Source organism: Anopheles gambiae, chromosome 2 (assembly GCF_943734735.2).
Source record: "Anopheles gambiae chromosome 2, idAnoGambNW_F1_1, whole genome shotgun sequence".
NCBI classification, from domain to species: Eukaryota; Metazoa; Arthropoda; class Insecta; order Diptera; family Culicidae; genus Anopheles; species Anopheles gambiae.
Window position 1 is genome coordinate 57857291 of NC_064601.1, and position 12621 is coordinate 57869911.

Below are 12621 nucleotides of genomic sequence, written 5' to 3' on the forward strand. Positions count from 1 at the left end.
CTGTACCACCAGACCGGCCCAACTGAAGCTAGTTATGGCATATATTGTGTAGGGAATACGTTTCATTGTGAATCAGATTAATCTGGTTTAACCATTTAAGGCTGAAAATAGATGAACTAGTATTTCGCGCCTGCGAAAATTGGTTCGTGTATTTTTGGCCCAACGGGTACAGTATAAGGTGAGAATCGTGACATGTCATTCAACATAAAACGAAAGAAGAATGAAATGCTTTTACTAAGTGACAATAGTTCTTATCAACAAGGATGATAACATCTCTATGTAGAATCTTTGTAGGAAACAAAACGCACAGTGCCTTTTCGCCGGTGGTCTTCTCAACGGTGCCATCGCATTTGACTTTGGGATATCTACAGAGCAGTTTAAAGATAGACTCTGACTCCTTACATGGACTCTGTAATAACTATTACCATCACTATTGTAGTAATAATGTACGATAAAGAAAAGGAATATGATATAGTTAAAGGATATAATTCGAGATTAAACTCATACAAGTGTGAATAGCTGTAAGACACTATCTCAAGAAAGACACAAAGCATATCACTAGAGAGTTGCTATTAATGTGGACTAGTAATGGGCAAAACGGCTCCGAAGCCGGAGCCGGCTCCGAAACAACAGCTCCGCACCACGGCTCCAGAGCTAGCTTTTTACTGCACCATAAAAAGGCGTAATAATTATATTAACTAACGGCTCCGGAGCCGTTGGTGCGGAACCGGTTTCGGGCAAAAGTCAGAGCTGGCTCCGGAGCCGTTAGTGCGCTCCGAAACGCCCATCACTAATGTGGACGTGTAAGGACGTGTGGTCGTTTCTTTTACATCATTTGTTGTTTATGAGAGCATGGGGGGTAGAGGAAAAAAAATAACATCGATTTTGCTGAGCTATACTACTAAAAAGACATTTTGAAAAAATCAGCCTACGAGAGCATAGATCTTGCAGACAATTATGCCACACTGAGAAAATGCTGGAACAGATCGTCAAACACCAGTGAGACATCGAATGCATACGTGTACATACTCTTTTGCGTATCTACACGCACCGGGAAAAAATGTACGCGATAGACCAATGTCTTCATTCATCCTAAGGGGCATTAAAGGTGCTATTTGTAAATGAACGAAAGAACCGAGATCGGGTTCACGTTCATTGTGATGATTGACTCACGTTCACTTAAAAGAACCGAAATTGCCACCTCTAATGTAGATACAATCCTAAAAAAAACCGGTTCAAGTCCCTTTACTATCTCGAAAATTTTCCCATTGAATAGATCAATGCGGTTCACTTTTATAGGAATGTCACAAGACCGTACAGTTTGGTAGTGTGGTAGTTTGGTAGTTTGGTCTGGTAAATCGTAGAACACCCAATTCAAATCGTATGATTTACAAACAGTAAACACATTTAGAAGAGACAAATATTAGAGAAAGCTGCGGATACTTTTTTGATATAGAATTTTAATTGTATTTTAAGGCAAAAAGATATAAAAACCCAAACTCAAATCTATATTCTTATATGGTGCTACAAATTTGCGAAACACAAATTGTTTGATAACAACATATAAGCAGATGGACGAAACAGGTACAGCAAGCCAAACAACCGCATCTATCCTCATAAGAATGAAATGCAGTAGAGCTAACTCCATGGACCTTGCGAACAGCGAAACTTGTAAAGAACCTCTGCTATCTCTCGATAGGTTGACATGGATCCTGGCCGACGGCGACCAGATCAACGAAAATATTCATCCAGGGACCGTACCAAAGAACAGTATAAAGTCTTAAGGCATATAAAATGGGTCTTCAAAAATTTCAGTTCGCGAACCGCATTGTTTCGTAAATATCGTTTTGACTAGAAAATACTTAGTGAATATTTTAAAATTCTACGTTTTTCTTATTTTTATCTTGATTTTTCTTGGTCAAATGAAAAAAATAATGAAAATTGTAAAACTAACATGATATTTACTTTATCCTTCATAAAATCAACGCGGGCCGCATATAGGCTCTCGAGTGCCGCATGCGGACCACGGGCCCAAGTTTGGAGACCTGTGAAATCGGAGAAATTACATTTCAACACTCCAAGCGTTTTATGGGTCTTAGTGACCAGGTAGTCAGCATGGCTGGCGTAATGTCAGACCTACATTCAGCCAAACACTTCTTTCCTTACCCAAGTGACATTTCTTCGAAATTTTTAACCTTGATCTGCTCGAATGGTATCGAGATACCAACAATTGTGGATTTGTGTGTGATAAACCGTGTAGAAGGCGTCGAGATTTCGGTTGTGCGTGCGAATGACCATGTTCCATTGGATGATGATGGCGTTGAATTCGTTTTAGATTCATTTGCTTTAATATATGGCGAAAAAGAAAGGTATATTTCGTAGGCGTTATTTGGTGAAAATTCGGTGGTTTTTTGTATAAAATGACTAAACGACCGGTAATAAGAATTGGAAACGTTATTTCCCAAAGGTTAGAGAAGAATGCAACTAAAAAGCCACATCACAGTCGATTTTATAGGGCTTGTTCTAAAAGTCCCATAACCTGGCTCAGTTTAAGGGAAGTTAAAAGTGCCAGTTTAATGGAGATAGGTCAAAACCGCAATTTAAGAATTCAAAAATGTCATTTGGGTAACGACACCCAATTGACATTTTCGAGCACGAATTTTAGAATTCGAGCTATTTTCCTTAATCTGGCTCCTTAAACTTCTCTTAAACAGCAACAGTTTAAGGGAATTTAGAAAAACCTTATAAAAATCAACTGTAACTCGAAATTTTTTCTCTTTCTTATAGTTTTGCCGGCAAATAACGATTCACCTATTTTTGGTGATCTAGCCATTTTATACTTAAAAACCGAATTTTCACAAAAAAACGTCCCACAAAGTATGCTTGCGTTCTTCATCGATAACCAAAGTTATGAATGTAAAATGAGCTTAACGTGTGTCGATTGAAGAAGGTCCAATTTACGATTTAACAAAATCCTGGCGCTTTCATTACAGTTGATCACACACAAATCCAGAATTTCAGGACTAGTAGAGCAGATATGGCAATACAATTTCGAACAAATGTCACTTGGGTACAGACCCGGCTAACAATGATGGTTTACAAGAAGCATTTTATTAACTAAAAAGATTTTTACTTTTTTCTATTTTCTCTCTGTTTCCATTCTTTTATAGATAAATCAACAGCCAACAGATTGTATAAATACTTAAGAGAAATATTGCTAACAAATTTAACATAAGTAATTCATATGTTGTTAAAAAAGCTCTTATGTAAAAACAGTACAACTTATTGTTGCATATAGAAAATGTCGCATCATTTTCTTTTTAATATAGACGTGTTATGTTCTCCGTTTGATCCATTAACATAATTCAATGTTGTTGAATGATTAATTAACTTTCAATTAATTTCCCTTCTCCAAATAGTTAGTTAATAATAGTTAATAATAGTTTGTGTTTAATAATTTAATATTTTCGGGAATACTCTATTAAATCTAAGAATTGTTCAAACTTCGTGTAATTTGCATCAAATGGGCTTCACAAATTTTGCAGTTCAACATTATTCTAAATGAAAACATCCTACCAGTCGAAATCATTGTTAAATATTATCATATATTCCTTATGCAATAAACATAAAAAAGACTCCAGTCTATATTGTTTCAGAGTACTAGGCAATACAATTTATGGTAAAATGGTTCTATCATACGTTTATGTTATATTTTATTACTCGACCATATTACTAGTTGGAGAGCTTGTGTTTACGAAAAATCACAGTCTCCTACGAGAATGATGGTAATCAAGGTAAGACCCGTACGGATTTAATGAGATCATAATAACTCAATCTTTCACCAGCTTACATTACAGGTTGCCTAATGTTTCTGTTTATCATCTTAAGAGAGGAGAGTGAGTACTGTCGGAATCGTTCAAACTACCAAACTAACTATCAAACTAGCACCAATGATTTCATTTCATTGTTTTGCCTTTTTATACGGACAATTATAACAATTATAACTGTGGGGCGAAGAGTAACAGATTTTGGTAGATGTGTATGAAAGTAAATCCATTTGGTTGCTAATCAATTGTTTTAAAATGAGAAAACTAAGCGGGTTAGTGAAAATTTTACATGTTTTCTTTCTTATACCATAAACTTACAATAAATAGGCAGCAATTATGCCAGTAAAATGAATAAAATAGTAAAATAGTGTTTAGAGCTACAGTATTTGTTTTCAGTTGTTGCTTTTCTTTTACCTTTTCATGTGTTAGTGTCTGACCCTTTTCAATGGTTACGCCGGTTCTGTATTGTGATAGGGGTTCATAGACATACCGCAACAATACTCACCCTCAGGTTAATGTATCAGTACGATTTAGGGTGGCTGTTTGCCGTGATAATGACGGTTTAACCACTTGTAGCTGGAGTTGAATGATTTGAATTGCCAAACGCAGTTAAAACAGGTGTTTTTAACTAAAATCACAAATTGAGAAGCATGACAGTCATTCGAACAAAGACATTTTCCACCAAAAAGCGTATGATGATAACTATAATTACTGATTATTACACACACATACACTTGGAATACATAAACACTCATACAATGCAAATGAAATGTTATCTACTAAGATAATGCACAGTTACAATTAAGTCTAGAAGTAATAATAACACATGATTTTGAAAGTATGCAATTGATTTTCCAGAATATATCAGCATTTGCAACTTTTGAATTCATACACTTCGATCATTTCTATAATACACTGTTAATTGCGACATTTCAAACTTGATTATCATATCCTTTTTGCATCACTCATTATTGTTTAATTACACTTTAGAAAATTAACACTATAATTATTGTAAAAAAAGCAACAATATCATTTCTTTTACGGTTTGCGATATTTTAAGAGCGCTGCAAACCCTCTTTAGTATAACGTCGATCAGCACTAATGGTACACAATTATGTTATTTTGTTTCATTTTTATGTGTGTGCCTTACACTTATAGAAGAATCGCGTATTCATTGGAATAATGTCACCACTTTAAGCTTTGCACAGAAATATATATTGTATTGATCACCGAATAATGTTGAATACTTTTCACACGCCTTACGGCAAATGTTTGTAACTCACATACTTCGATCAACCAGGTAGCACTCTATGTTCAAACACACCCAAGAAAACAGTAAAGCACTCAAACACTGACCAAATCAAAATAATCACCACACAGCTAGATACGCGGTTGATCAATCATTGGTTTGACCCATCGTAAGCACACAATCCATGCGACGAGTCTCACATTACGACTGAAAGTGTTGGAAATCCGGAATGAAGTGAACAGTCGCTACAACACTATTCGCCCCTCGCGTATCTCCTTCGATTGCGTTCGCGTCGTACCGAAGATGCTGGTCGGTACAACCAAACAAATGTTTCAGTCTCTTACTAATATGTTTAATGTCTCTTTTACTCTCGTTTGCTGCTGGCTTTGTGCTTAGCATACCAGCGAAGATGGTCCGTCGATTTCATATGTTTAACGGTCGAGCAACTTGCGTAGTTCGTCGAGAAAACTGAACAAAGTGGAGTGAAAGAGATCCGAAGCCGACCGATTCAACGCGAATGTAATCGCATTACTGTTCCTGAGACACCGAACAGCTGTAAAAAGCCCACCCAGTTCCCTTGAAAAAACATACGTGTAAGAGAGACGGCGCATACACATTTGTTACCGCCCATTTTTAAGCATCGAACCAGTTCTATCTCTTCCTAACTCACGGGAATTGTTAATGCGAGACAACAAAAGCTAGCTTTATTCGGGAGCGCATGAGCAATTCATGAATCGTAAATAACCGCACTATTGTGATTTGACCGAATCTAAAAAAATCGACACTAACAAGGACACAGTTATGCATGTATTGAACGAATAGAAAGAGATACATAATTCTCTCAAGGCGAATTTAATCTTCAATGGTTACCTAAACGTTTCTTTCAAATTCACTTGACGCATGGGAATGCACCTTATGATCAGCAAACGAAAGCTTTGTGGCAGTTTATACCATGAAGCATTGGATGCTGTTGAAACATAAATTATTTTTCAATACGACGGCAATACCTCGATGACATAATCGATTCAAAATGACTGTAATCTGTGGATCAAGTAAATGCGTATATCGCAATTGTCTTTAAGTATATTGGAAGCAAAAGGTAGGAGCTTCTGTGAAGTTGAAAAATAAATACCGAATTGTAAATTCCGATATTTATTGTTGGCTAGATATAACCTGGATGAAAATTGCTGCTGACGTATGCCATGATTGCGATACAGTTTTGCAAGTCAAAATTTAATATCACCAAAAGAATTTCAGTACCTCAATTTTCACTTTCACTGCCACGTTTTTGTTTCTTCACACTGCAGTTATTTTCAAGGGCCTAATATATTTCCAACACACTTAGATTTTTTTAAATGAGCGAGTGCTCGTCCTTTTTTTTAACATTGATTTCAAACAAATATTCATATATTTTTTAAATTGATTTTATTAATTTATTAATTTAAACGAGGAAATAATTCGCTCCAGTTTCTGGAAAACAATCTTGAGCGTGTGAAAAAATATATAAACCATTCAAAAGTTTTGATTTGTACAGTGAAACAACAACGTTTTACAGCTAAAGATAATCTTTATGTACTAAAAATGATTTGTTGACATTTGAATTTGACTATTACAACCCTATATCACATGATCAATTTGTTTTCATTTGATTTTGACTATTACAACCCTGTATCACATGACAAAGAAGAAGTTAAAAAAATGCTTTGGAGCTAATTAAATGATGATAACATGCATGCTGAATGCATTTATGATGATTTATGTTAATGTTATGTTTATGTTAATTAATGTTTATATAAAATGCAGTAATAACACGTGAAATATATATTGTTTAATACATAGTTTAGGATAGTGAAGAAACGCAAGTTCCAACTACATAAAGCAATCTACAATCATAGATTTCTCCGAGTATCTCTTCTAAAAGATTTGACCACTTACGTGCTTCTCTCGAATACGCAGGCGCCTAATTTATCATTTGTGCAGTTTAACGAAGCAGATTTACGAATTAAAGCTATGAATATGTCATTAAACAAAGCCATTTGATTCGCGTTCCGATTGCAAGTGGGCGTTGATGGATATGATATCTACCAAGTTCAATGCGATGGAAAACTATATCCCTTTTGCTTTAATTTAAGGAATGTGATCAATGAATTGGTACGAAAAGAGCTGAGTTTTGAGTGATTTGCCTGGTTGACAAGAAACTCTAACAAAAATACTTCTGTACAAGAATATTGAGGATCTATTCCGTTGCTGACCTTGAGCAAAAGGCACTACATTTAGCACTAAATAGAAACACATTCGAGCGATCGATTTGGCAAACATATGTGTAACCGAGAACGTTTATTATAACTAATATCCTGGCAGCTTTTGTATATTCTTTGTAAGGTGCCAAACTGGTGCAAATATTCTAATGTGCGATTGGGATGATTTGAGCTATAGGCTGTCTTAGCCTTTCCTCTATCAAAGGGTTTCGTTCCATGGCGCAGGTATATATGTTCAGGGCCGATGATCATGCCGTTTCATTATTGGCATTATTGGTATTCTGTTCCTAGCCATAATTAAAACTCATGGTCAACTGAAATATATAATAAATATAATAAGCAAATGCTATTTGTTGTGTTGCAAAAAAGAGCTGAAATAATGGATTGAAGAACATAAATAAGTTTAACTTTTCGAAAGGGCACAAACTGGATGCTTAGTTAGATGATTAATGATTAACGTTTAAAATGCGCAGTTTGGGATTTTAAATAAAATTACATATTTCATCATTTGCACTTTACTCATCTGTTTTTAAATTATTTTATTCATTAAATTAATCAAATTAATATGAATCCTTATGAATATCGCGCTGTCGTATTCCAGTAAGATTTTAACACATAAAGCATTATTTCTATTTATTAGTTAGTTAAATCAACAACATTCTGAATGAAGATCGCGAACGACTGTACCACCAGACCGACTCAACGATATTACCCGTTTACAAATTCTACGATTAACAGATTCAACCCCCTTTCTTCAGAATTTGACATCTACTCAGACAGTTTTTTTATTTCAATCAAATGAAAGTTCAAATCCTAGACACTTGAGCGACGACCACTTATTGAATTATCTTAAATTTAAAATTCGAACTAAGCCCTAATTCAGCAACTCTTTTCACCGATATTGAATAGCAATAAAACGTTCGTGTTACACGTAGCAGTCGAGCGGTTAAAATCAATCAGTCGTTAAACTGCCTAACGATTAATACAATACGATCGTTTGCTCCATCTAGTGTGCGCCTTATAGCAATATGTCAAGTTTTCTTAGTAATTAAGGTGAATTCAATTCATATCAATTCAATTCTAACAAAGACACATCGCAAATTGTTGAAACATGAATTGATTGCACATTCCATTATTTAATAATTTTCAGACTAAAGCCAAATTTTAAATGCTTATTGTTATTTGCAACCATATTGCTGATGCTTTCATCTATTTCATTATTGAGATAGCTGATATTCCAATAAATTAACTATTTCACCAATAAACAATCAATATGATTCATGTTTTAAAATCTTATATGATACGAAATGCGATATTCATATCGACACAAATTCTCGTCGCCTATTTTTAATACGAATACGCGGATCGAAATACCCTTGTCATATAGGAAGAAATATTCTGTAGTGAGAAACACGCTCTAAAATATTTGCTCTAAATAAATAGCTAATTGAATTCGAGTAGTTAGTTCATACGCACTCCGATAGATGACGGTAGAATATCATTTCCCAATTTCTATTGTGAAATGATCCGTTGTATTTACCTCGCTGTATGTTGCAGAAGCTGCGTTGGTAAAATTGGCGTGTATTTCCTTTTCATTTGTTCTTTTATAATCTTTATTAAATCAAATGTTTTACCCATATAGTGGAAGGTCTATTCGGCAATTGTCATAATTTCTGCTGATATACTACGAACAGGTTTAAGTTTTGCTGAAGCATTTTTATTGGCTTGAGAATTGTAGAACGCAGAAGGATGGCTAACATTGTTACAATCAGATGACATGTCAAATTTACTTAGATTGAAAAGCCTATAATACAACAATGTTATGTTTCCTTCAAGAGTGATAGTTGTTCAAAATCAAATTCCAGATCGTCCAAAAAGCTTTTTAGTTTCAAGTAGGATTTCCTTCCTTTGTAATGAATCCTGATATCCACCTTCGTGTTTGATCCTGCAATCATTTGAAATGAACAATCTTAAACAACAACCTTCCATGAACACGGGAGTGCTTCAATACCATAGATGTATGCTCTCTATAGGATGAACTCGTGCTGCTGGTTAGCCGCAAAAAACGAATGACATGTTAACGCAAAAGAAGATGTTCTCTAGACCTGCGGCGAAAATTCATTAATCAACCTTCTACAAAAACTCACGGGCTACACCGTTGGAGTTTTTTAGTACTTCTGAATATATGGTATTTGACAAGCCTCTTTGAAAACTAAATGACATTTATTTACAATATTCTGATATCCAAATGTGTGTGTTTTTATAAATTTACAATTGAACAATCATTTTATCAATTTCTAACAAATTATTAGAAGTGAAAGTTTAGAATAAAAAGAGTACATGTTTTATAAGTATAGTTTTAGGATTATCAAATATATGATCAGCACAAGTTATTCATAACTTACCAGGACTTAAAATTTATCAAAAGTTACTAATTGTGTGAAAAGATCGGAAAATAGATTGTGTTATAAATATTTAAAAGAAACTATTCAAAAATCATTCAAATTTAATTTAATTTTGAAAACAACGTATTTTCTATTTGCCATTCATTTTTTTTGGAGAAAACTGAAATTGTCAACTGCTATGACAGAAATATCCAGTCAAACATCATACTTTAAATGCTCGATTGAAAGTTCTGCGAGGTATTTCGTTTTTTTGTATTGTTAATAAATGTACGTTGTATTATTTAATCGTTAATCGTACGTTAATAATGAAATAGAAATTATAGTTTTTCAAAGTATTTAGATCAAATTAAATTGTTTTGCCAAATAAAATTATCTCAAATGGAACATTTTTGTAAGTATTGTTTTGGGAAAGAGTTTTATGCATGAACCTTTATCTTAAGATTTTCGAGAAGATTTGACTCCGAAGAGAGTCAAAGATAACAAATTTTCAGGATAGTTTACTTGAGTTGTTGATAGTCGAAGAGTTGATAATTGAAGTTGAGATAACAGGATGAGCTTTTGCTAATGATGAGCTTTTATAAAATAGAAAATGTTGTAACAGATGTTGTAATGTTGTATATATATATATATATATATATATATATATATATATACATATTTAAGGGGATTTATTTGTGTTTTTTAAACTTTGTTGTAAACAACATAAACAAGAGTATTGTTGATATTAAAGGCAAAAGGTCCTCCTTTCAATTCATAACAAATCTCTACTCCGAAAGAAAAAACCAACACCAGTGGTCGGAAATGTTAATGATTTGGATTTAAAGCTAAATGCGATTGTTATCTGTTCCTTTCTGACAGAATATCAAGTTTACTTACATATACACTATGGCTCTCATTTGATCTGAAAACATCACAAAAAATCTTGGCGCATAATAACAAGGCACAGGGAAAAAAGATAAGGTGCTAATCATCGCCTTTTTAATGTACATCATAGCTTCTGAAACACTATTATGCCTCTCAAATATCCACAATCTTGCACAGCATACAATGAAATATTTATAATAAAGTAGCGGCGCGTAGTTCAAATAAAACATAGCACACGTTTCGCTGGCCTTAAAAATATAATTAATTTTATCCTTGCTGTCTCATTCAAATGTCTTGTGATAGTTCGGTATCCGGTTGATGCTGTTGCATGAGCATACCCCGGTCTTTGTTTCGAATTGAAGTATATTATGTTACGCTTCTGCATGGCGAACGATAACGTGCCTGTTGGGGATCAGACTTCAGTCCACTATAGTCAACAGATGATAGCTTTTTAAACATCTTCAATCTGTATATTCTGCGTTCTGCCAAGTCGTATGAATTTTTTAAGAAGCTAAAGAAAACTCATTGAGAGCATGTTTCGCATTCGGTATACGTATTAGTTTTTTATAGGTGAAGTGGAGATCGTTCGTACGAGCATTTGCTAACGAAAATGAGAAGTCACGGGAAGGAAACAGTAAGCAGATAAAGCTTAAGTTTTTATCATAAATAAAAAGGTGAGGTAAAATCAACCCCAAAACGTCAAAGCATAGCTTAAAAGGTCATAAATTTTCTTTCCGCTTGACACAAAATACTACCTGAGCCGACACGATCGCTTCACCGCTCTAGCTTCTATAAGCATCGTTTATCGTCTCCAACGGCTACAGTAGAGTCGACACAGAAAGTTCTCATATAAATTTGTTCGAGTTGTTACTCAGGGTGCCTGTTGTTTTTGGATCGTTTCGATGACACTGGTTTGGATCATGTGGGGGTTTGTGTTTCCGTTTCTCTCTTTGGCAAGAGTACAGGCCACAGAATATGTGTATTTCGTTCCTGCGCTGCTTGGAAAAAGGAAATGCTGAAAATGCTATAAATTAAATATTAACTAATTTTTAACCTAATAAATTATGCAGACCAAAGCAAAGGGCGTAAACTGCATTTCTTTTTCTTTTTTATGCCCAATAGCGTAAACGTAGCTCTATGGTAGATATTTCCTCTTGGAACGTCCTTTGGTAACCCAGTATGTACATAGTTTCAGCGAAGTTTTGTCGTGTGCAAAGCAAAACACGGACCATAGCTTGTGGCTTTGGTGAAAGCTTGAATTTGATTGGATTGCACATGAGTAGCTTTAATTCGTTTACTACTTGAATGGTGCTCAAAATTCAAAATTATCAACCCCTTTGGAATCATCACATACTAAATATTAGGAACGATAGTACAATCGTTCATCAGAATCAACTCGACTCGATCACGAATTGAAAATGAAGAAATAAATTATAAATTTCAACAAATTATTGTAATTTATTAACGCGCAGGTTGTCCTCACTCGGGCGATTGGAGCAGCGAGTAAAGAAAAGACGGTGGAATGGTGTGGTATGTTTCGGGTTGTTTATGGTTCAGTTATTTTCAACCGGCACACCGAAGACTGTATAGCACGGTAGTAAAACGGCGACTCACAACGTTTGAATCTGATTGGTGCTTTCTGTCCCCTTCGCCTTGGTCTATCGACTGAATGATTGTTATGTGATGGATAACAAGTAGTTTATGCGTTTGTTTTGGACTGTCTTTCAACACCATTAATTCGCCTAAACTATGGAACAAGTTGCACGCAACGCGTGTAGATTAAGTGTAATAGCTTTTGCCTTTTAATTTACTGTTTTTTTAGAAATGTAAGCATGATATTGTTTATTACAGATTTATACAAGATGTTTACCAAAATAACATATTTTTCAAAATATAATTTATTATTCAAAAACAATAGCATACAATTAGGTAATGTTTGAAAAATATTAAATATACGTTAAAGTACTTACAACATTTATTTAATTTGTTGAACATATATATTATACAACAAAATTATC

At 34.4% G+C, this 12621-nt stretch overlaps 1 protein-coding gene across 1 annotated transcript in view; it reads right to left on the bottom strand.

Moving 5' to 3' along the window:
• Nucleotides 1–5359, bottom strand: part of LOC1272726 (homeotic protein Sex combs reduced) — a 43680-nt gene extending 38321 nt beyond the window's left edge. Inside the window, exon 1 of the mRNA XM_311616.4 lies at nucleotides 4333–5359. The gene's annotated coding sequence lies outside the window, so the exon portion shown is untranslated. The remainder of the gene's footprint in view (nucleotides 1–4332) is intronic.
• Nucleotides 5360–12621: the final 7262 nt, after the last annotated feature.